Below are 25712 nucleotides of genomic sequence, written 5' to 3'. Positions count from 1 at the left end.
CCTTGTGAGATTTAAGTGAGCTAGTGTGTTCACTCACTTTAATATGTATTCTAGTAAAATAAACTAGTTCCTCAGTCTCATTAGTCACATTCAAGTGTTTAATAGCCACCTGTGGCTAGTAGCCAGAGGATTGGACCAAGTATGTATCATGCATCATTTCTGTATCCTTTCTATCATCACAGAAAGTTGTATTGGGCAGAGCGGCTGCAGACTTTTGATGCTGAGTAATCTGAGCTCCAAGCAGGTTCCTCACTTCCAGATTTCGCTATGGGTGCATCTGTGTTTTCTCTAACTAATTCAGCGCATCGCACAAACTCCCCTCCTGCTGACAGAAAGAATCCGGCCCTGTGCCACCTCTTGTCACACCCCTGGCACCTGACACCTAGGCCTGGGAGCTCCAGTGGCTGTTGTACCAGATGGCCTGGGAGTTATTAATGAGAGGCCACGTGTGTTTGTGTGTGCATGTGAGCTGGGGCCATGTGCTGTGATCATCATTTTGGGGCCTTCCTCGGGGAAGTAACAAACGGCATCACATCCCAGGAGTGCTCCCGTGGGCGCCGTTTCATAAATCAGTGTGAAAGGCTCCTGGTCCCTGCTGAGTTGTCCTGTGGCCCCACAGCTAAGTGACCCAAAGGCCATGGGACTGCCATGGCTTCACGTCCCCTCATCCCCACCCTGGCTCTCTGGGCCTCGTGCTCTCTGTGCTGACTCGACTTGTCAGCAGCCTTAAGGCTCCAGCCCTGACTATTAGTAGCCAGTGATCTGACCTTGGAGGAATCACCTTTTATCTCTCAGCCTCACTTTTCTCATCAGTAAAGTAGGGGAAGAGAGGGGACATTATACAACCTCTGAAGCCCCTTAGAACTGTAATATTTGGGATTTACACTCAGTTCCACCTTCCAGATCAAGGAAAAGACCACAGGTCTGTGTGTTTAGGGTGATGAGGGTCCCGAAAGCTCCTTGTTAAATCTTCAGATTTCTGGATCCCACCTGGATCCGCTGCTGCAGGGTGATGACTCTGCAGATGACGACTTTGGACTGTCTTGGCTTTTCCCTAGTAGTTCTTATGCACCATCATGTTAGAGAGCCTTTGGCCCAAGGGCACAGGCTGTGTCTCCAGTGCTCCTGCTTTTGGAGAAGAAGGGCTGAGGCACCAGGTACGGGAGAGGGTTGAGTGGAGACGTTAGCGCAGGTAGGGTGAGGAAGGCTGTGTCTTCCAGGGACCCCTTGTTGAAAGCCAGGTTCCAGAGTTTGGCTGACTGGATGTGAGGTCTGGCTCGGAACAGAAGCACAGCTGGGAGATATGTTCTGAGGGGCAGGTGGGGTTGCTTCTCTGGATTTCTGGAAACAAGGTCTGACCCAGTAGAAGGGACTGTAGTAAGTAGGCAAGAAGGTTCTACGTGGCTCCAAATCCTGGCTTAGTGATAACTTAACCATATGACCTTGGGCAATTAATTGAACCTCATCTATAGAATGGAGACTGTATGATCTGCCTTACAAGACAGCATATGTAAAAGCTCCTGGTGCATAGAAGTACTTCCATGCTCTCCTTCACCCACTAGCTTCCAGGATCCTCTTTGACAGGGCTCAGAGTCATATGGGCGCCTGGGTAGTATTTGGAGAGTAATTTAACTACCACTTGCAACATATTCTGTGGTTTACCAAGCACTTCATTATCTCATGATGGGCTTGTGACACCCTGATGGAAAAACCGAGGTTCGAAGAAACTTGGTGACTTGCTCAAGGTCATTTGCTGGGACTTAGGATATGGAACAGGTCCACATCTGTTTGAACTGAGACCCACTGTTTCACAGTGGGTCAAACTTCCCTGTACTTCTTTTTTAAAAGAATTTCTTCATGTTCATATTTGGCTGTGCTCCATTGCTACGGGAGGGCTTTCTGGACTTGTGGGGAACTGGGCTGTTTGTTGCGGTTTGCTGGCTTTTCACTGCAGTGGCTTCTCTTCTTGTGACAACCAGGCTCGAGGGCACGCAGGCTTCAGTGGTTGTGGTGCACTGGCTTAGTTGCTCTGAATCACGTGGAATCTTCCCCAACCAGGGATTGAACCTGTGTCCCCTGCATTGGCAGGCAGATTCTTAACCACTGGACCACCAGGGAAGTCCTCCCGGCACTTCTTAAAGACAGTGAATTGGTGGGGCGAAGTGGGTGGGATGGAGCCATAGGGAGACTCCTAGGGAATGTCCACCTGGGTTGGGCTCCTGCTTGGCCCAGTGATGTTGGAATGGGTGTCTCTTGTTGGGGGAGCCTTGTTCTGACATCCTGTTCAGGATGCACTGGTGGGAGTAGGGGTGAGTCTATTCTCTTGCCTCTGATCTTGCAGCCTGGACTTCTGCGTGCCGGGCCAAGTCCCAGTTCCCCTCCTTGTGACTTATTCACCATCTACAGCCGTGTTTTAAGGGACGGAGTGGAGAATAAGCCTGTGAGGTTGAGAAAGGCAGGGATACACAGACCATACATGTAGGCAGCCGTTAACATCAGCACGATGGTGCCATGGTTCTGGGCAGGAGGCTGGCAGAGGTCAGCCCACAACTGCCCAGGTGTGAGCTTGAGCAGGCTGGAGGGAGTCATGGTCAGGCAGGAAGCAGAGCTGGGCAGGTATCTGGCTCTGGAGTTGGCACAGGATGGGCATGGCCTGACACCTCAGACAGAGGCTGCTAGGACCGTGGCTAGCTAGCTCAATACACATGCTGGTGTCTGGACCCCTTGCAGACTTTTGTCCCCAGACTTGCTAACCCTGCCTGCCACCCGACTCTCTAGTTGTTAAAGAGCCTTTGCAAACCCCCTTCTTAGCTTAGTCTCTGAGAAGTTCCTCCAGCAGCTCTCAAACTGTTTCCAGAAGGATAACTGTGATTTTGATCTGCCTGGAGGGGTTCTCTTGAAGTGGTTCATATCCTTCAAGGGTCCAGTTTTGTTGATGGGTGATTCTTGTCATCCTCTGGAGCCCCCATATTTTTAGTCCAGGGTCCAGTCCCAGCCAGCGACTCAGTCTTTACTTGAGTAGGCCACCAAAGTCTGCTTTGAGTTGGAGCGACTCTCTGCTTTTTCTCAGCCAGTCATGCTGCCCACTCTCTCAAGTCCCTAATGCCCTCTAACCAATATTTCTCCCCAGCTCCTCTTTTTCCTCCCTTTTTGCTTGTGACTGCTTGAGTGAATCAGAGATGAAGATAAGAAGTCACAAGTGGAGAAGCTTTTCCCACTAATGAGCTCTCTGAGGGCCGCAGAGTCCCTCCCTTTGTCCCACCCTGCCCTGTTCACTTATTTATAACAAATCACAGGGAGAAGAAGGACCAATCAGCTTGCAACCCTGCCCGGTCAACAATCAGAGGGAGCACAGAAGAGGATGACTCTGAGAATTTGCTTGGGGGAAAATGGAGAAGTATTGAACTTTATATTTTTTCTCAGCATAATATCATTTTGTCCAAGCAGATTAGGTATCTACGGCCCCAGAGGGTGATATGACTTCCTAAATCCACTTGGCCAGTGAAAGCCAGGCCAAGAACTGGAAGCTGGCTCTTCTGATGCTCGATCTGGTATGATTTCCACTGTAGAACTTCTTTGTTGTCATTGTTGTTTGGCTGCTAAGTAACGTTCAACTCTTCACGACCCCATGGACTGTAGCCCACCAGGCTCCTTCTGGTCCATGGGATTTCCCAGGCAAGAATACGAGAGTGGGCTGCCATTTGCTCCTCCAAGAACTGCTTTAGGATGCATTTATTTTAAAAACTGAAGTGAGGTCTCTGTTCCAACTGACAGCTTGGCATTTCTCTGTCTGTCAACACTTTGATAAATTTAGAAGAAATGGAGTTATTTTGGCACATCTGGAAACTAGCAAAAAGATCAAGATTGCCCCTGATCTGTCTTCACTCTGCTACCATGAGACAAAGTGGCAGGTGACGTGAACATTTTCAAGGAGACAAGCTGTCTTTAATTTGTATTGGATTTCAACACAATTTGGCTTGTGGGTAGAAGCTACTATAGATATGCCTGGATTGAACGTGACCTGTAGATCAGAGTCCTTATTCTTTCCAGAAGGTATACTGCTTGTTTTTCTGTGAACTAGACAAGCAGGGGCTGTGGCCAAGCAGTCTGTATTTTGAGTGGCTGTTACCATTATTGTTATTTATGATGTGGGTAGAGAAGTATTTGGTGTTTAGTGTTTCGGTGGGACATGGGCCAGGAGAAGCAAGCTGGGACAGTCCATGTAAAACCTGATATTCTGAGGCCCCTGAGCCTCCTTTCCTATCCTTCTAGCTACTTCTCTCTCACCATCAAACATTGGAGGGCCAGAGATACCCAAATGTCCCTGAAGAATCTACTTGGAGTGTCTGAAAAGGATCTGGATCCAATTTCCTTTTTTACATAATCAGTCCCAAAGGCCACAGAGTAGACGTCTCTTGAGAGCCTCTGGGCTGCCTCTGGGGGTCTCTCTGGCAGTGCACAGGGTCCTTTCAGGATTTGGAGGCAGGTACAGCAGGGGCCTGAATTCAGTAACCTGGGAGCTGGAATATGGGGTGGGGAGGTCTCCGAGGTTGGTTTCTTCTCACACCTTTTTCCTACATCGAAGGGCAGAATTGACTTTCCTCTGCAAGATTCAGCCGATTGAAATCTTCTGACCATAGGGCTTATCTACTGCAGTACCCACTACTACTACTACTACTAAGTCGCTTCAGTCGTGTCCAACTCTGTGCGACCCCATAGATGGCAGCCCACCAGGCTCCGCCATCCCTGGGATTCTCCAGGCAAGAACACTGGAGCGGGTTGCCATTTCTGTCTCCAATGCATGAAAGTGAAAAGTGAAAGTGAAGTCGCTCAGTCGTGTCCGACTCTTCACGACCCCATGGACTGCAGCCTACCAGGCTCCTCTGTCCATGGGATTTTCCAGGCAAGAGTACTGGAGTTGGGTGCCATTGCCTTCTCCATAGTCATGTCTAAAAACCCCTATGTTCAAAAAAAATCACTGTTATTCAGTGCAGGTTGGTACCCTTAACGGAATCGTCTATACCAGGGTGATCCAGCAGCATCTTATAAGGTGGCATTGAAGCTAGTACTTCCACTTTTTGCTTTTGATCCCTTGCTACCCTCTGCATTCCTTTGCCTTACACCTAGATTCTCCATAGTTGTTCAGCTTTTTAAAAATTAACAACTGGTGTTTATTATCTATCAGGTACTATTCTACTTAGAAAAAGTACTTACTTAATTTTTTCCCACATCTTTTTTTATTTTAATTTTTTAATATCCTCTCCTTTTGAGTCTCCCTTGCATCTCCTTCCCCATCCCACCCCTCTAGGTTGATAAACAGCCCCTGTTTGAGTTTCCTGAGCCATATAGCAAATTCCCATTGGCTATCTATTTTACCTATAGTAATGTAAGTTTCTGTGTTACTCTTTCCATACATCTCACCCTCTCCTCCCCTCTCCCCATGTCCATAAGTCTGTTCTCTAGGTCTGTTTCTCCATTGTTGCCCTGTAAATAAATTCGTCAGTTCCAGTTTTCTAGATTCTGTATATATGTGTTAGAATATATTTATTTTTCTCTTTCTGACTTACTTCACTCTGTATAATAGGTTCTAGGTTCATCCACCACATTAGTTCTAAAGAACAAGTACTTACTTTAATGTATTAATTCATTTGATCTTCATAGTAGCTCTATGAGGTAGGAACTATTATTATCCCTATTTTACAGATGAGGAAATTGATGCACGGGGTTAAATATTTTGCCCAAGTTCATACACTAAATAAAGAGCAGAGCTGAGATTTAAACTTGGCAGTTTAACTCCAGAGTTGCTCTCTGAGCTGATATACTAATTGCCTCTCAAATGCCAAACCGAAGAGGCATTTGATTTTGTTTTTCCTCAAGATTCTGCCTTTCAGATGGACCACCTTGGCCCACCCACCCATCCATCCATCCATCCATCCATCCATCCATCCACACACCTTTTCATTCAACAAATATTTATTGAAAGCATCTGCTCTGTGCCCAAATTCTGCCAGGTGACAATGGGAGCAAAACCAAACACAGTCCTTACTCTCCCAGAGCTGGCAGACTTATGGAGAAGATAGAAAACACATCAGCACAGCAATTAACATGTATTTACAAGTGGACATTGGTGTTCTGAAGGAAAAGGACGTGGTTCTATGAAGCACACTCTATAAGCCAGGGTTGCCAACCCAGGTGCCTGCATCCCATTTTCCAGCCCTGACCCAGACTCCTGGACCCTCATCAGATATAATTTCCTAAACCTATTAATAATCATTTTCAGAGGCTTCTACTAGTTCTAGTTCCCAACATAGTGTCCAAAGCACCCTCCCAACCTGCCTTTGTTCCCTGGGGTGGACAGTGCCTTCAGATGTGGCCAATTCTAGCTGTTCTCCCAGCACAGTGAAGGCAAACTTTTGCCTTAGCTGACTCTACAAACCCCTCTGGTTATTTGATTATAGATAGCATTGTTTTCCTTTGTCTTGAACAGTGGTTGAAGACTTTTTTGGGGGCATGGATCTCCTTGAGAGATTGACAAAAGCTAAGAACATTTTTTGAGAAAAACAATACCTCCCTAGGTTTATAAGCTACCCAATACTCAAAGGTAGCCTCAAGTTTGCCCCCCAGGTTTGGAGGATTCATTTTAGGGCTAAGTGGATTAAACTAGCTGAGTATATAGGTGCTACCCCTGGAAGTTCAGTTCCAACTGAGATGTAGATGCTGCTTCTTCCTTACCCAGCAGAATTAACTTGTATCTCATGACTCTCCTTCATCTTGGGCAGTGACTGAAGACTTTTTTGGCCATGGAGCTCTTTGAGAGACTGATAAAAGCTAAAGACCTGCTTTGAGAACAATGCACATACTTAGAACAATTTACACATGATTTCAAGGGGTTTGCAGTCTTCCTATAGCTCATCCATGGGAATCGGGTAAAGAATTTCTAACCATAATGATGACCTTTCTTAGTTTTTGTGGCTTCTACCTCTTGACATGACTCCTGAACACTTGGGCATTATTAATGGTCCAGCAGCTTGGTTAATGTCTGGGGGATCCCATGGGTTTCCCAGGACAGTCCCTAAGATACCATTCAGGTTGCCAGGGACCCGTTCCAGAAATGGAGATGCCGCTTGGCACTCCTCTAGATTCTACTAGCTGGAGGTCCTAAGAACAGGTTGTCAGCTTCAGGACTTGCACCCATAACTGCTTATTTTCATGGGTACCCAGTGCCCTCTGTTAACCAGGTTGCTCAAGAGAGACACCCAAGACTCATCTCAGTAATTCTGGCAGGGAAAACAGGTAAGAGACACGTGTACTACCCCTCCCGACCCACTGCCCGTGATTGATGTTGCTAATCAGTCAGCGCTTTCTTTCCCACTGGGCCCAGATATGGGTTTATAATCCCTTTCAAAAAGTAATTTAGGTAGACACCACCAATCTATCAAAGGTGGCACGTGGGATGAAATATTTTTGTCATCCTGAATGCAGAGGAATATGGGCTGGGGACTTTTCCTCAGCCCACCTCTTGCCAGTTTAGGATTTCAGATCTCATATCCCAGCTGGCCAAGAACTCCAGGCCTCTGGTCTCAGAGAATCCAAGACTATCCTCTCTGGCCACCCTGTAGTCTGAGGGTGACCCTAGGTTCTCTTCTGTATTCCCCTATAATAATTCACCCATTCCTCACCTAAATGTCTTTGGGGAACATAATCGAGAGCCTTGTTATCTCTAGTCTAAAAATATCAAAAATGGCCCATTCTTACAACTCCTGTGATCCATGCTCCATACTTCTTCAAGCAGACGATGCATCATATAACTCTCATTTTTGAAATTCTGCAGTCCTTTAAAAGAGGAAATCCACATTTTCCACCACAGCATATACAACCATCTGGGCTTCCCTAGTGGCTCAGGTGGTAAAGGATCCACCTTCAAGGCAGGAGACCTGGGTTCAACCCCTGGGATGGGAAGATGGGAGAAGAGAATGGCTACCCACTCCAATATCCTTGCCTGGAGAATTCCATGGGACCAATCTGTAGATGGTGGTATGTGTCTGTGGTCCCAACGTCTTTTCCAGTTTTTCTTCTCACCACTCTCCTATGCTCTAACAGATTCTTGCCACACCACATTTTCCGTTATTCTGGGCTCTTATGCGCATCCCTGTCTTATGCTGCTGCTTCTGTTTGGCATGCCTCCTCCTCTCCCACTCCCAGCCCTTTTCTTTGCCTGGTGGACACTTATTCTTCTTTCGAGTCTCAGCAAATGCTATCTGCTCTGTGAAAGCCTCTGTGTCCCATGCTGGGACTGGAATTCCAGTGCCCCCTCCCCACTGAGCTCGCTGTGCACGTCCTTTATCCTGGTAAGTTTTGCTCTGGTGCCTGTTTGCTTGGGGGCAGTGTCCAGTGTCTCCCTGTGTGTGAGCACCCAGCCTAAGATGAGGCACAGAGTGGGGAACTTACGGACGTGCACCGCATGTAACTTGCAGTGGGTGAAGACCCCCGGCCTTCTCTTCCTGTCCCCCAAGGCTGCACTTGCTCTATCATATCTTGCCAAGTGAGAGCAGCTTTCGCCTTTTAAGTGATGGCTTTCCTCCTCCTTGCAGAAAGGGCATCTCATTGAAATTCACCAGGAATGGGCAGTTTCTGACATGAGTCTCTCGGCTGGCCGGAGACAAAGCTGCCAACACCCCGCACTCCTGGAAGCAGAAGTTGTCGTTCATGAGCTAAGAGCACACCTTGTTTTCACTCCCTTAGACCACTGGGGTGCCAACACTTTCCCTTCCTCCAGTGGCCTCTCCGAGGTCCCTCTGGCCTCCCTTTTCTCAGTGTGCGATGCTATGCATGTGAGGGGCCTGGGAACCTCCCACTTACGGTGGAAATGCGGGTGCATGAGAAGCCTGGTTAGAGTGGTTGGGTGGGAGGGTGCTGAAGGCTTCAATTTATACAGAGCTTGGTCAGTACAGGTGACTCTCTTCTGTGTCATTTGATGAACATAGACGATGGGGTCCTCAGTAAGCCCAGGGCCGTCCATGGGCTCATGGCAAAAAAGTGCCCTTGGAGAAAACAATAAAAATAACATTACTAAGAATACTACACTGCCACATAGCCCTGACTGTGTGCTAGGCACTGCTGTAAATGCTTTTCATATATTAACTCCTTTAGGTTCTTAGCATGGCCCTTTGTGATTGGTTTTATGTTATCATCCCTATTTTACAGATGAGAAAATGGAGGCCAGAGAGAGATTACTGCATGCATGCTATTCTCTGGATAAATGGGAAAACTGAGACTGACCCAGACATCACCGGAGGGAGGCCATGGATGAGACTGTATTCTGAGTGTAAGAAGAGGAATGTTGGAAATCCCAAAGACATTCTGGTTGTAGCTTTGAGAGTTATTTTACATTCCCAAGCTTATCCTTTCTTACCTAAACAGTAGGATAATTATGTCTTTTTGGAACATTCAACATAAGGATTGGATCAACTCCTAAGTAAAGTGTCTAGCACATTATAGATAATCGATAAACAGTAGCTGTCATTATTAATTACCTAATTGCTCCCTCCTTTGTGTTGGTTCTGTTTCATAATCTTTCCTTCCAGAGCCTTATCAGGCTGTTTTAATTGTGTTTCCATATATCTATCTTGCTGCTATACTCTGAGCCTCTCAGAGGCATCACTCAGCTCTTATCTACCTCTGGGCTCTCTGTCAGAGGGGAAGTTTCCTACGAGGAAACTGAGGCTGTGAAAGGAAGCTGTTTGCTCATGTGGATAAGCTAGTAAGTGGAAGAGCCCAGGTTTCTTTCCAAGATGCTGTGCAGGCTATTTTCTGGTCCATGATCAGAGAGGTGGGTGGTGAAAGACCCCATTCCTGGCTACCTGGGTGGGAAGCTGTAGGTGCCTGGGGCCTGCAAGAGGGGAAAATGGACAAGAGAGCCAATGTGCCCGCCTGGGCCTGAATCATCCAGACAGGGAGGGCGGGCCTCCAGGAGATGGATGGGACAGGGCTTAAATTAAGTGATCAGATGTGAAGGTGAGTGAGAGGGAGGGGCCAAGTTTGACTTTCAGGTAGCCTTTGGATACAGAAGGAGTGTAAGAATTTGTGGATAAGAGGAGAGGATCACAGATCAGATTCTGGACATGCTCATAGGCAAGGATGGAAGGATGTCATAGGCAAGGTATGTAAGGACCTCTAGACAACACTTGTGACATCAGCCACAACCTATGACCCTGTGATGTGGTCATGGACTGAGCTGGCCAAAGTACAGCCCTGGGGTTGGATTATGGGATTTGAATCCTGGCTCTACTGTAGCTTACTAGCTGTGTGACTTTGGTAAGTTACTTAACTCCTATGAGTCTGTTTCATTTTCTGTAAGAGGGGGATGATGAGAAATGACCTCCTAGGGACTTGCCCGGTGGTTCAGTGGTTAAGATTCAATGCTGCCAATGCAGGGGGCACAGGTTTGATCCCTGGTTAGGGAACTAAGATCCCACGTGCTGAGCGGTGCAGCCAAAAGATTAAATAGATAAATAAATAACCTCCTAGCATGTTGTTGTGAAGGTCAAATGAAGTTGAACAGGTCAGTGGTGGAACACAGTAAGAGCTCTGTAAATAATGACCATTGTTATTAGCTACTGCTTATGCTGCAGCTGACTCCACTTGTCTTGGCATCCTCTGCCCTATTTCAGTCTCTTCCGTGCCACCAGGACTGGATACCCAAGTTGTCCATCACAGGTGCTCTAAGCCTCTCCATATTTCAGAAACACCCTTGTTCCTGAAGCATCCTCTCCAGTCCTTTTCGGAAACTGACAGAGAGTTGTGAGTTATCATGTTCCTCCAATGAGATGCCACTTGAATTTTTACTGTACCTTCAGTGCCTTGACCCACAGCTATGGCTAATGATGAGAATGTTGAACAGGGCTAGTGGGTCAGGGCAGCTATTTGGGGGGGGGCAGGAGTCTTTCTGGTGCTGTCCAACCAATACATTCAGAAGCTGTCTACCTTGTCTTCTTGTATAGGCACCTGTAAGAGTATAGAGCTCAGACTGCGAGAATCTGGAACCTCTCACTTGGGATTAAGTGGGAGTAAGGAACTAAAAGCTTTTTTCTTTTAACCTGGGGGCCTTTTGGTGAGATCTGCAGTCATGGACATGAATTTGAGTAAACTCCAGGAGTTGGCGATGGACAGGGAGGCCTGGCATACTGCAGTCCATGGGGTCCCAAAGAGTTGGACATGACTGAGTGACTGAACTGAACTGAACTGAAGTCTTCTCAGTAGGACCACGGTGCTCTGGCATTATTCCATTTCTCTCCCTTTCTCCTCCTTCTAGAAGGCAGGGAACTAGTGGACAACTGCCTGACATTTGGCCTCACAGTAAATGGAAGGGAGGAAGGAGAAAGCCATCATGCGAGGATCAGAAAGCCCTGGTCTGGTTCTTATTTTAACTAGGTGTCCTCTAGGGCTTACTTTTACCTTACTGGGCAAGCAACTTCCTTTCTCTGAGCTTCAGTTGCCTATGACATGGGGACATAATTGACTCCCTTAGCAAACCAAACATTTAGACCGATATGCTCACTTGCTTGATGCAGAAATTGAAAGCCAGACTGCAGAAAGAGCTTGCCTAAGGTCATGAAGCCAGAGTTTGGCTGCGAAGCTAGGTCAGGTGGTAGTGCTTAGGTAAGTGTTGCAAGAGGGTGAGGGATGGAGAGGGATTGGTAAGGGAATGTACTTGTCAGAACTGACTATTTGCTTAGGTTCTCAGAGCCATGGAAAGAGAGGAAAATCCTCCTCTGCTGAATCATTTACTGCAACACTTTCAAAGCCACTGGGGATTCCTGGAGGAGCCTGGAAGGCTCAGAGAACTTGAAGTGTGTACGTGTCTTGGGGGGAGGTCACATGCCCTGATCACACATAGGATGCCAGCTGCCGTTGGAGCTCTTCTCAGTGACTGCCTGCAACTCAGGTCTCAACTCAGCTGCAAAATGAATGAACTGCTCATCTCACCAGCACAGAGCACATTTGGGCCAAACTCCTCACTCAGTTTTATGGGGCCAATACATCTGCAGAATCACTTACCCATCACTCTGCAGACGGAATGCATTATTTTGGAAAAGTTTCTTTTCCCCTTTCCCCCCCAAAACTTTTATTCCCTAGTGGAAATGGTTTATCAACATCTTTAAAAAACCGCTCAGATCTTCTTGGCAACCCCTGATATCATAAAAGAGTGGCAGTGCGAATGCAAATGAATTGAAGGGCATTAAAAAACCCTCTTGCTTCGGCAGCTGAAGTGTAGAAGGGCCAGATGATGGATAGCGCATGACTTTCTGCTGAGCGATTTTGCTCTTTTTACGGCTGCCAATGGCTGATGTATTTCATCTTTTGTTTCCTTTACTGCCGCTTAAGCAACCACCCTCAGGCTGGGGGTAGGTCCCTGGGCACCCACTTCATCTTGCCCCCTGGGGAGGGTTGTAGCCAGCTGTTTTGCACTTACTGCCTGATTCAGGGAAAGCATGGGCTGGCCCAGCTGGATGGGGCCCTGGAGGGGAGTGCCCTTCCCATGATTGCTGAGCTCAGTGGAAAAGACGGCTGAACAGGCAAAAATCCTCTCCACCCTCCTGGGGAGACACATGCCCCCTTCTAGCGCACCTGTGTTTATCAAGGCTTGTTGCACGCCAGGCTTGTGCATGCCAAGCACAGTGAGGCTGCCAAGAGGTGACAGTCACCACCCTGCCTTTGTTGATTTTACCATGATGTTGAGGAAGAAAGTCACGCCCAGAGGGTTATACACGTATATGTGCACACAGCAAAACTTCCCCCAGGCGACCACACTTATACGCATGTATGAGGGCACATGCTCACATTTACCTACACACTGGCACAAACACACATGGAAACGCAACCACCCACACAAGTACAAGTGCACACACCTGAGTGGACACAGAAACGTGCGTATATTTGCACATATGCACACCCAAACAAAAATACATGTTCCTGCACACCCACCGATGCAGAAGGTAAGTGATAAAACAAAACCATGCTTGATCTGAAGACAGAATGTGCAGGCAGATGAGAAAGAATTCTGGGATGTCGCCGTGGACATAATATTGATGTAGGAAAATTGCCTTTAATTTCTTATGAGCTGTGTGATCTTGCTCAAGTTTCTCAACCTCTCTGAGCACCAGTTGCCTTATTTGAAAGTGAAGCCCTTCCAGATACAAGAACTTATAACTGTGAAATCAGAAGTTCAGAAGGCAGTGTGGGTCTGCAGTGATAATAGTCATAACCAGAGTAGTAGTAATAATAGAATAATAATGTGTGTGTGTGTGTGTGTGTGCACGCATGCGCGCTCACTTAGTCATGTCCAACTCTTTGTGAGCCCAAGGACTGTAGCCTGACAGGCTCCTCTGTCTGTAAGATTTCTTAGGCAAGAATACTGGAGTGGGTTGCCATTTCCTTCTCCAGGGGATCTTCTCGACCCAGGGATCGAACTTGTGTCTTCTGCATTGGCACATGGATTTTTTTTTTTACCAACTGAGCACCCTGGGAAGCCTTAAGATAATAATAGATAACCTATATGCAGCACTTACTATTGCTATACATCATCTCTTCATCCTTGCAACAGTCCTAAGAGATGAGTACAATTATTAGCTACATTTAATAGGTGAGAAAACCATGGTTCAGGCAGATAAGAAGCCCAGTGAAAGTGTTAGTCACTCAGTCGTGTCCGACTCTTTGTGACCCTGTGGACTGTAGCCCACCAGGCTCCTCTGTCCATGAAATTCTCCAGGCAAGAATCCTGGAGTGGGTAGCCATTCTCTTCTCCAGGAGATCGAACCTGGGTCTGCTTTGCAGGCAGATTCTTTACTCTCTGAGCCACCAGGGAAGCCCAGGGTCACCGCAAACAGCGGCAGAGTCTGTATTTGAAGTCTGCCGGCTTGGCTGTAAGGCCTACACCTCTGTCTCTGTTTTTGTTTCGTTGCTCAGTCGTGTCTGATTCTTTGCGACCCCATGGATGGCAGCACACCAGGCTTCCCTGTCCTTCCCTATCCCCTGGAGTTTGTTCAAAGTCATGTCCATTGAGTCTGTAATGCCAACTGTCTCTAATGTCCAACTGTCTCTGTCTACCTTGCCCATGTGCTGAGTTGGATTCATGTGGGGCCCAAAAGGCAGGAGAGGAAGGACACACACTCCCTGTCCTTGGAGGCTCTCGGTCCTGCAGGGAGGCAGCCACATGCTGGGAACCACAGCAAGCAAGCAAGGCGTGTCGCTTGATGCTGAGGAACTTGGGTTCCTAGGGCCTCTCTTCTGCGTGCTTGGGATGGCTTTTGCTCGTGACTCTTGTGGGTTTGGCAGCTCAGTCCAGCCCTGAGGGGGTGCCATTGGATGGAGTTTCTCTGGGTTGGGTGGGAGTGTGTCCAGATAATGAGATTCCAGTTGACTTGAGAAGCTAGAGCTCTTCTGGGTATGTGTTGCCTGTGTCTCCCGAAGGACGCAGGGTGACTCCCTCTGTCCTGGCCCAGGCCTGGGCTGGGATCTCTATAGCTCATTGTGATGGCTTTGGGCTAACTAGGAAGAGAACTTTTCTCCTGAGGATTGCAGCTCTGCACTAGGGTTGGCATCGAGTGGGGTGATCAGATGTCCTCATGGAGCTCTTCCCTGTTACTGGGGAAGGAGGGTTGTAGGGTCTTTCATCAGCCTCTCAGGAGAGGGTTCCCCCTCACTCTGGGGTGGCCTGTAAAAATGGGGCAGGGGCTACGAGGATTGGGCCACCAAACCACAACAACAACAGAGCTATTCAAGATCACGCATGGAGGGACAAGTGGCAGGGATAGGATCTGCACGCATGTCCGGCTGATACTAAAGGTTGGACACCAACCACACACTGCACTGTGTCCCCAAACCTGCCCTGAGCACCCATAATGTGCTTGTGGGGTAAGTGGGGCTGTAGGACAGAGGAAGTCAGAGGACACAGAGAGTATGAGCAGACAGGAAAATGGAGCAAACGTGTGCACACACTGGAGTCAAGGAGAAGAAGTTTATCTGATGGCACTTGGTAGGGATGAATTGCTTCCAGGGGCAACGTTGACTCTCTGCCTTCCTTAAGCCCTTGGCTTTCATTCAGTCCAGCTTTAGAGCTGTGACCTCCCTGAAGGCAGGAGCCTCTGTCCCCTAGGCCCCAGGCACCCAGAGGCTTTCAGTACAGTTTATAAAATGAACATGTCCCTCCCCAGCCGCAGGCCCCTGGAACTGCAGCCCCTCCAGCTGTGCCTCCTGTCTTCCTCCCATTGGAGTCTGTGCAGCTCCAGCTTGTCCCCACCCTCCCTGTCTGATGGGATCCTCACTCTTTTCAAGGACTGGGGATGGGGGGAGGGTCTAACTCACCTCCGAGGGTCCTTCCAGAATCCTTTCCCTTTATGTCCCATAGCTATCTCTTGCTCTCTGAAGGCCCCCACTCTTCCAGACTGTATTGTTGCTGTTGCTGAATTGCTAAGTTGTGTCCAGTTGTTTGAGACGCCAGGCTTCCCTGTCCTTCACTGTCTCCCAGAGTCTGCTCAGACTCATGTCCATTGAATCTATGATGTCATCCAACCATCTCATCCTCTGTCATCCCCTTCTCCTCCTGCCTTCAGTCTTTCCCAGCATCAGGGTCTTTTCCAATGAGTTGGCTCTTCACATTAGGTGGCCAAAGTATCGGAGCTTCAGCTTCAGCATCAGAGTCCTTCCAGTGAATATTCAGGGTTAATTTCCTTGAGGATTGACTGGTTTGATCTTTCTGTCCAAGGGACTCTCAAGAATCTTCTCCAGCACCATAATACGGGCCATCATGAGGCCCTGCCGTATGCACTGAGGACCCCGGAAAGAGGTCCCCCCACCCTATTCCCTGGACCACGTAGGTAGATTTGTCCGGAGCATCCTAGTGCTGGGCTGGGGCCTCCAGGGAAGGAAGGCATGGCTGTGGTCGGGGCTCCCGCCCTGGTTTGGGTGGAGCTGCTGGGTGCTCCCCACTAGACTCTGAGTCCTGCCTTAGACTGGTGTGTTCAGGGCAAAGCCTGCCAGGACAAGGGGATTGTCAGGAGCACCTCGACTGCTCTTTCAGCGGCTGTCACCAGCGCCGTGTCTTGGGATTCTCTCTGCCCTCATTCTCCTTGACCCTCTCTGAAGCTGGGCAAAGCTGGCTGTTCCCTGTCCTCAGGCTCAGTAACCCTCCCTTAGCTACCAACAGGGTGATCGCAGCTTGCCAGTTGTCCCTAATGTCTTCCACTTGCCGGTCCCTACAACCTTCTGGCCTTGTGGTCTCTTTCTGGCGGCCTCTCCACAGCCCTCTGACCACTGCTCAGAGACCCTCCAATCTGGATGCCCTGCCTCCATTAGGCCGTCTGCCTTTTAAAACATCCACTGAGGTGAAATTCACATAACACAGAACAAGCTGTTTAAAAGCACGCAGTTCAGCGGTGTTAAGTACATTCACAGGTTGTGCCGCCACCACCTTGATCTAATTCCAAATCATTTTCACCAAAGAAAAGGGTTTTCTCTATCACCTAAAGGTTTTCCAAAGAAAACCTCATACTATTTAGCAGTACACCCCATTCTCCCCTCTTCCCAGCCCTCGATAACTACCCATCTGTGTTCTCTCTCCATGGTTTTACCTCCTCTGGATATTTCATATAATTGGAACCATACGAGCTGTGACTTCATGACTGGCTTTTTTGGCTAAGTGTAATATTTTTGAGGTCCATACAGGTTGTAGCCTGTATCAGTTCTTCATGCCTTTCTGTGGATGAATATATTCTATTGTATGCATCTACCACAATTTGTTTATCCACGCCTCGGCTGATGGACATTTGGGTGTTTCCATCTTTTGGCTATTGTGAATAATGCTGCTATTTGTGAACAAATATTTGCTCGAGTCCCTGTTTTCAGCCCTTTGGGGTATATACCTAGGAGTGGAATTGCTGAGTCAGATGGGATGTGTATGTTTAACCTTCTGAGGAACTGCCAAGGTGTTTCCCATTTTATGTTCCTACCAGTGATGTATGCGTGCCTTCTTTTCGTATAGATCTGACTTGTCAATTCCATCTGAAACTCACCTGGAGTGCCTCATTGCTGTGGTGGTTTTCCAGCACCTGGCTAAAGAACTAGAAATTCAATATGTAAAACGGGTGAAACAGTCAAGGACCAGCTTGGGCAGTGCAGGGACAGGGGGCCATAGCCCAGCTGCCTGCCATCCTCTCACTCTGCACAGCCAGGTCAGAACCTCTGGAAAGCTCTAGAGCCAGCCTGCATCTTCTATGGGAGCAGGAACTGCAGCCGAGAGAGGGACTTGGTGATGGTCTCACAGTGTTAGTGGCAGGGCCAGGACTGGAACCCACACCTTCTGGCTCCCTATGAAGGACTCCGCTTTTATGTATTTATTAGTTTGTGTGTTCTTATTTTTGACTGTGCTGGGCTTTCTCTGGTTGCGGTGCATGGATTTCTCACTGCGGTGGCTTCTCTTCTTGTGGAGCGCAGGCTAATTTAGTTCGAGGGCTCAGTGGTCATGGTGCCTGGGCTTAGTTGCCCTGTGGCATGTGGAATCTTCCCAGACCGGGGTGGAATGTATGGGCCCTGTAGTGGCAGGATTGCTAACCACTGGACCACCAGGGAAGTTCTGTTTTTTTTTTAAGGAAAAATATTGCAAGTGATATGTACTTATGATTATAAAATTCAAACACTAAAGAAAAGATAAAGTACAGAATGAAAGTTTCTCCGTCTCTGTTTCCTGCAGAAACAATCAATGTCAGTCAGTGTCAAAAGTTTGATTATGTCATAGTGGTGGGCGGGTAAAGGAGAGGGGCATGGAAAACTTTTTCTGTTTTATTGTAGAGTATGTTTTCTTCAGCATGTAACTGATCAGTATCTTGTCAATATAGTCAGCTGATCAATTGGAAAAAAAAAGTTTGTTGATGGCCTTCCAGATTGCTTTTGCCCACCTGTGAGCGTGCACACACACACTCACTCCCCCCTTCTCTCCTCCTCTCTCTCTGATATACACTCACACACACACATCTACTCACCTGTGTACTCATACAACCCTACATGGATTTTTTGTTTGCTTGTTTGTTTTCACACAAATAGGACAATATGAGACTTACTGTTCTGTGGTTTGCTTGCTTTCTTTGGGAGCTCCTGAAGTCTAGAAGGACCAAGCACTTGCCTTGGAGAGCTTACACTGGGTGAGTCGTGCCATGGAAAGATGGAAGTCCCATGATCACATTTCTGTGCCCAAAGAAGGGAACATGGGCTTAGGGACTCTGAGGGCCAGGACTGAATTTACTGGTGTGGGTGGTATTACAGGCCAGCGGTGGCGGGGAGTGGGGCGCTGAGCGGGGCGCTGAGCGCAGGCTTCCCAAAGATGACAAGTGAGCTGAGCTAGACCACAGGGCCTGTGTCAGGGAGGTGGGGGGACACTGGGCTGAAAGAAGGGGCCAAGCTGTGGGGGACTTTGGATGCCAAGGAGAGGAAACAGCAAGCTATCCACCAGGTGATGGAAAGCTACTGGGAGAGAGAAATGGAAGTGAGATATATATTTTTAAATTATTCATTTCTTTGGCTGTTCCAGATGTTAATTGCGGCACTCAGGATCTTTTGGGATCTTTAGTAGCAGCATGCAAACTCATAGTTACGGCACATGCAGTCTAGTTCCCTGACTAGGGATCAAACCCAGGCCCCCTGCATCGGGAGCATGGAGTCTTAACGAGTGGGCCTCCAGGGAAGCCCTGAGGTGGTACTTCTGGAAGAAGGAAGATTAGCCACTGCTGTGCATGAGCATTCTTGTGCACTGTGTGCTTGTGTGAACACTTGCACTGGGCAAGGCAGAGTGCTGCCCGGGAGCTTGGATGGCACTAGCAGGAAGGAGCTGGTGGGAGACTGTGGCCCCAGAAATGTGATGGATAGGAGTGGACGTGATGGATGGCCTGGGCAGACTGCGAGTGACTGGAGAGAGAACCTGGAGGAAACTTCTCAATTGAAGGCCAGTTGGTGGCAGGGAATACGAAAAACCAGAGAGGTGTAAGGACTTGACCTTATGTAAATGGGAACAAGTTTGGGAGACTAGGAACTGAAGATCAGGACGTGGTGGAGTCTTAGGGTTGTGGGGTGGAGAGGCGTAGGGGGCTCTGGATTTGTATGCCCAGCTGGAGGATACGGCAAGATTTGTTAACTGGCCCTAACATCAGATCAATCCCCTGGAAAAGGAAGTGGCAACCCACTCCAGTGTTCTTGCCTGGAGAATTTCATGGACAGAGGAGCCTGGTGGGCTACAGTCCATGGGGCTGCAAGGAGTCAGACACGACTGAGTGACTTAGCATGCGCACACATACACACACACACACACACACACACACACACACACAACATCAGATCACATCTCAGGGATTCTCAGAGGGGCAGGGCCAAGACTGGCTGACTTGTGATGCCTCTGCCTGCCCACCTTCTCCCTCCTACTCCACCTTCCCTTCTCTCTGCTCTGCCCTCCGAGGAGCACCAGCCTGTCCTCAGCATCAGAGGCCAAGTCTGGGCCAAGTCGAGAGATCCTGGGCTGCAGGAGTGGCCAAAGTGTCACTGGTTTCAGTTGCAGGGTCTGTTTCATGATTCTCTGCTGCTGCTGCTACTGCTAAGTCACTTCAGTTGTGTCTGACTCTGTGGGACCCCATAGATGGCAGCTCACCAGGCTCTGCTGTCCCTGGAATTCTCTAGGCATGTTGTCCAAAATGTAGGTAAAGGAGAAAAGAGGGAAGAAAAAAAGCCCAAAGCCTCAAACATTTATGTAATAAATTGCTGAGAAAGAGGCGGCGGCAAGGGAAGAAGAGACAGGAGAACTGAGAGCCAGGAGAACAAGAGTAAGAAGCTTCAGATTTGGAGCATGTGAGGCTCTGGGGAAAGGAAGAGAAAAGAGGAAAGAGCTTTTTAAGAGTCTTCAGGGTCTGAACTGGATCCCTTTTACAATGCTTTGAGAGATTCAGGTAAAGATTGGAATTCTTTTTTAATTGCTTTTGGCTGCCAGACTGTGTTGCTTTGAATGAAGAACCAAGGCAGGACTGGGCCACTTGGGGCAGAGGAATTGATCTGGATTGCATAAGAAATACTTTCCCCTTCCCTTCTTCACATTTTGTTTCTGAAATGGGGATGCGTGTGAAACTAATGTTTGTACTTCATTAGTGAATTAAAAACAGAATTTAGGATTAATGGTGTCAGAGAAAGTAGGAAACCTAATAGTTAGCATCTTGTTTGAAGGAATAGAAACCTGTTCAACGTAGCTCTGTCATAATGGGAACTCTGCTCTAAGGATGCTGAGTGTCTCCTGGAGGGATGCAGCTGGTCCTCAGGATAGGACCAGAACTGTCGGCTGGAGCTCCACCAGCATCTCTCTCTGTCTCTGTTCCTTGCTGTGAACCCCCGTCTCGGTCTTTTTTCCCTCCTCTGCAGACCAGCTTCTTTTGTGTCTCTGGTCCACACAGCAGAGAAGTCGGCCCCTGCCACTCTAGAGGTCACATGGAGCAAAGCCAACACTTCAGAAGGAGCTGAATGCCCCTCTTCTCCAACTGGAAAAATTTTTTAAAAAGTATTAATAACATTAGTTTTATTTTTCTTTATTAACTGACCATAGATAATTTTACCTTTTAATTTTGAATTACATATAGGAAGGGCATTGTACATTTTCATCCTTGGGTCTACTAGTGTATCTTTTTAAAAAAATATTATTTTTAATTGGAGGATAATTGCATCACAATGTTGTGTTGGTTTCTGCCATACAACAGGGTGAATCATCTCTCAGTATACTTATATCCTCTCTTTCTTGAGCCTCCCTCCTCCCCTAACCTCCTTCCCATACCTGCTCTCTCCTCCCCACTACGTGCCCCAAATTCATGTGGAATTATTCCAGTTGGCTCTGGCAGGGTGACATTCACCCCAACACCCCCCTAACACTGACTTGTGGCTGGTGGAGTGGAGGGAGAATCAGGGTTGCTGCCCACGTGTCCGCCAGGAGCCCCTAGCAGCCCAGGGGCCGATGGCGAAGTGCAGTTCCCAGAGACCAAGTGGGTTGGGCTGACAACCTAGAAGTGGTTCTTAGCAGGTATCTCCCCTTTTGAGTGTTTAATTACTATACCAATTCAAGAGTGACTATAAAAATCTGATTTCCCTCGTATTTCAAGACACAGGTAAATCCCCTGTGTCCATCGGCTACTCTGGAGGTATCCCAGGAGGGAAAGGGGAGAACAGAGCATCCTTTTCCTGCTCTGGACTGTAGCTTCTCCCCTGAGCTGGGCCATCCCTGCTCCCTCGCAGACAGGAGGGATTGAAGCTTCACACTCTCAGGCTTCTCTGAGCCCTCTTCTTCTCCATGAAGCTCCTGTGCTTTGTTCTGGCAAATGGACCCCCATTGGACCCCATTGTGGGAACTGCTGGGCCCTGAAGCTTATCCAGGAAGGCCTTTGTTCCTGTACTCCCTGCCCAGTCTCAGCGCCAGGGCACTGGCCCCAGGCCCAGGGGCCCTGCTGATGCACCCGTTTCCTGGGTCTTTGCAGCCCTGGTTCTGGCACCTCCAGCTGCAGGCATCAGAGGGTCATGGTGGTGCTAGATGAAGGTGAAAGCCACTCAGTCATGTCCGACTCTTTGCGACCCCATAGACTCTACAGTCCATGGAATTCTCCAGGCCAGAATACTGGAGTGGGTAGCCTTTCCCTTCTCCAGGGGATCTTCCCAACCCAGGGGTCGAACCCAGGTCTCCTTCATTGCAGGAGGATTCTTTACCAGCTGAACCACAAGGGAAGCTCAAGAATACTGGAGTGGGTAGCCTATCCCTTCTCCAGCGGATCTTTCCAACCCAGAAATCGAACTGGGGTCTGCTGCATTGCAGGCGGATTCTTTACCAACTGAGCTATCAGGGAAGCCCACGGTGGTGCTGGCAGGTGGTAATTTCTTCATGGGCGAATCTAAACAATTGTTCGGGCAGTCACAGGCAAGCAGCAAAAGCTCCAGCCTCAGTGAACCTATTCAGAATTTTGCAATCTAAAAACCTGGAAAGCATACACTTTCATTTCAAAAAACATGAGAATAATAACCTCTAATAGGCTTTCATGATTATTTCACAAATAGATTTTGTTCTTATCATTTAGTTTATATTACCCCCTTAATCCTCACAACCATTTCAAGAAGCGTCCTGGTGTCATCAGCCCCACTTCAAAGATGAGGAAACTGAGTCACAGAGCATTCGGGTAACTCATCCAGAGTCAGCCTCGCTCCAGAGCCCATGATCCTAACCAGCATGTCTCTGTAATTCCTGTAAATTTTGTGTCATTTCCAAAAAAACAAAATGTATTTTGAATTTTATAGTGGGAGAGAGGAATGGTAACCAAATCTTCATTTTTTTTAGGGCATCTAGAGATTCAACCCCACCTTGACCTTCTTTGCTTTGAGGTGATCTGTCAGTTTCAGTTAGGGGATCTATGGGTCCTACCTCTTGCTGCACGCATTTAGAACTTTTCTGATAGGTCCTGAGGTCAGGTTGGCCTCTGATATTTCCTGAATAATGCCAACAGATCATGCTTCACTGAGATGGGTGGGCACTGGGCCTGCTGGGCCCGACAGGTGGGTGGGTGGTGGTGTGGTGGACACCTGGGGTCTGAGCTCTTCTGACTGACCACCCCTCCCCGGCTGGAGAGACAGCCAGCTGTGGCTTGGAGGAGCGCAGGCCCTGCTCCTGCTCATTGCTCTGCGCTGGCTCAGCTCCCTCCTGACAGCCCGGGGCTGGTGGCAGATGGCTCAGCCTCTCCCTCGCAGAGCCCAGGAGGCCTCCACACATCAAAAACAGACTTGACTCCAGGCTTTGGTGGGATGTGGGGCGGGCATCTGCGGGAGGGGCACTGCACAGCCGGGGCTCGTGTGTTTATTAAACACCTCCAGAACCAGCTGCTGTGCCTGGCTTCTGAGTAGAGGAAGCTGGGAGGCCAGGAAGACAGGCGTGAGTCCTGGCTGCCCCAACCTGGCAAGACTTTACTGGAGAGTCAGCCCTGACCTTAACGCCTCCTCTAAGCCATGGGGACAGCTGTCCCTGAGGATGCGGGGAGAGGGCGAGAGCTGTACCCAGTAGGAATAATAATGGTGATGAAGGTGATCATAACAGCTGAAACTTACTGAATGCTGACCACGTACCAAACTCTTAGTACTAAGCAGTACACATGTATTATTCACTCCACAAATATTTATTGAGCATTTGTACCATGTCAGGCACTGTTTGAGGTGTCTGGGATAATGATACAACCAAACATCATCGTGTTTAATGTAAGTCAGCGCCATTCTAAGCCATCTATGTATAATGTATTATTTAATTCTCACAACAACCCTGAAGGTAAGTACTATTATCTCCATTTTACAGATGTCAAGATGTGAGCCGCAGAGAGGTTGAATAATTTATGTGAGGTCACACTGCCAAATAGGTGGTAGAGCCAGGATGTGAATTCAGCAAGCTGAGCTCTGGAGTGGGTGCTCTTAAACCTCGCAGCAAATGTGGAGAAAGCAGCCCTCAAGGATCTGACAGCCAGAGTGGGAGAGGACATGCGTTAAACATGTATATATATATACATATATACACATCCATACACATAGTGTGTTTTCTGATTACTGTAAATTCTGTGAAGGAAATAAATTAACATACTAGGATAGGGATTAACCCAGAGAGAGATTACTTTTGATAATGTGATCAGAACATTTAATCTCTCCCCAGAACCTTCTGGTGGGTTGTTTGCTTCCCATTTCCCAGATGAGTATGGTGAGGCAAGCTTGGAGAGATTAAACAGGGAGCTGGAGTGGGGCTGCAAAGGGACCCAATTTTAAGAAACTGGTCTCTAATACCTGCACTCTTTTTTGGGGGGGCGCTTTTTAAAAATTTTTTTTAAATATTTTTTTTAGTGTATAGTTGATTTGTGTTAGTTTCAGGTGTACGGCAAAGTGAATCGGTTATACGTGTACATATATCCCCTCTTTTTTAGACTTTTTTCCCCATATAGGTCATTACAGAGTACAGTTTCTTGTGCATAATACCCGTCCTCTCGAGCTCTGCTCTGAGGCTCCTTGCACTACGTTTTGGCCAGAAAGGAGGGGTTTTGCTCATCATAGGGCTTGAGGTGTCAGGGTCTTTGGGTCTCTCCTTGAGGATCTGACCTGGCTCTTTGTTCTGAGGCGTCACGGGGACATTGTGCCCATGACTGGTTGTCAGCCTGCAGGGTCCGGTATGTGGCGTGTATCCCACATGCACATGCGTGCCTATACTCACTCGCGGGGATTGTATGTCTGCCTCCCTCCCTGCAGCCTCCTGCTCACACAGACCATCCTGACCTTTTATTAGGTGACTTCATAATTGATTGCAATGTCCCAGGTGCTTTCTCTTAACTCCAGGGTGATTATGACAATTATGATGATTATTAAGTAAAGGAGAGAGAGAGGGAGAGGAAGAGGGCTGGGGGCTGGGATTCACCCAGTGGTGCTGTCATTAAGCCACATTGTGTGAGATTGTTCGCCTTCAAAAGGCAGCTGTGAAAAGGAGAGAGTGTCTTTAAAGAAAAAAAGCCCATTATTCAGGCGGCGCAGGGCGCAAGAGGCTGGCGGGAGGACCATGGGGTGTAATTAGGCTAGTGACAGCCGGAATTACACGGTGTCTCGGCTGCGGTGCCGCCTCTCCTGTGGGGGGAGGGGCGTGGGGAGGGGACAGGTAGTGTCTGGGAGGTTCTGGAGCCTTGCCAGGAGCGATGGGGTCCTTTGGTGAGCAGGGTGACCTGGGATTGAGCAGAAGGGACCCGGAGCGAGGGGCTGCCAGAGCTATTTATCTCCACAGCGGGGGAGGGGGCCGCTTATTTTTGGAAGTGTTTTATGACGGCTCGACGCCCCTTCCAGGCTTTTCGCGCCTTCCCACCCCAACTGGGAGTTGGCAAAGGAAAGCCAATTGTGTGGAACAGAGGATGCAGATAAATAATTTCCCAGCCTCCTCCACCCAGGAGGTCCCTGGCTGTTGCATTGTACAAGGAGGGAGGGCGGCAGCCTTCTGCTGGCCTGCACGCCCCCTGACGGCTGGTGCGTATCTGCAGGGCTTGCTTCAGCCCTTCTCCCAACCACCCGTGGGATTCAGCAGTGTCTGCAGGGCAGGTGGAAATGCCCAACGCCCCAAACCTTTCCAACCTACAGCACAACAGTGGTCCACGAGTCAGAGTCACTCTTCATTCCAGTCCCTCCTCTTCATTCCAACAGAGGGTGCCCCTCTAGAGCAGAGTCGAGCGGTGGTCTTCCAGCCCCTGCTCGCACACCCCCAGATGCGGGAACTTAGCTCTATTTTCACTTTCGTGCATTGGAGAAGGAAATGGCAACCCATTCCAGTGTTCTTGCCTGGAGAATCCCATGGATGGAGGAGCCTGGTGGGCTGCCATCTATGGGGTCGCACAGAGTCGGACACGACTGAAGCGACTTAGCAGCAGCAACAGCAGCAGCTCTCCTTAGGCTCCGGAGACCGACCGTCTGATTTGAATCCCGCTGTTTGTTACCAGTGTGACCTTGGGCAGGTTCTGTCACCTCTTTGTGCCAGTTTTCCCACCTGTGACATAAGGATAATGACCGCCCTTATGCTGCAGGATTAAACAGGCTACTTGATATAAAGGACTTAGCCCAGTGCCTGGCGCACATTTGAAGCCTCCCCGAGTGTTCTC

The 25712-nt window shown here is 48.5% G+C and overlaps 1 long non-coding RNA gene across 6 annotated transcripts in view; it reads left to right on the top strand.

Annotated features, from left to right (window-relative positions):
- LOC147375010 (uncharacterized) overlaps positions 1-22088 on the top strand; it is a 32690-nt gene extending 10602 nt beyond the window's left edge. Inside the window, exons 2-4 of one of the 6 annotated variants that reach the window (XR_015161506.1) lie at positions 3448-3551; positions 9205-9325; positions 21759-22088. This is a non-coding gene — a long non-coding RNA (uncharacterized LOC147375010). Of the gene's footprint in view, positions 1-3296; positions 3398-3447; positions 3552-9204; positions 9511-21758 lie in introns of those variants that run through there. The other 5 variants (XR_015161505.1, XR_015161507.1, XR_015161503.1 and 2 more) reach the window with 5 other exon arrangements.
- Positions 22089-25712: the final 3624 nt, after the last annotated feature.

This window comes from Bos grunniens, chromosome 3, assembly GCF_055505025.1.
Source record: "Bos grunniens cultivar Pamir isolate PY7600 chromosome 3, Bosgru_T2T1.0, whole genome shotgun sequence".
NCBI classification, from domain to species: domain Eukaryota; kingdom Metazoa; phylum Chordata; class Mammalia; order Artiodactyla; family Bovidae; genus Bos; species Bos grunniens.
Note: the sequence above shows the minus strand (reverse complement) of the source record. Positions and strands in the feature narration are given on the sequence as shown.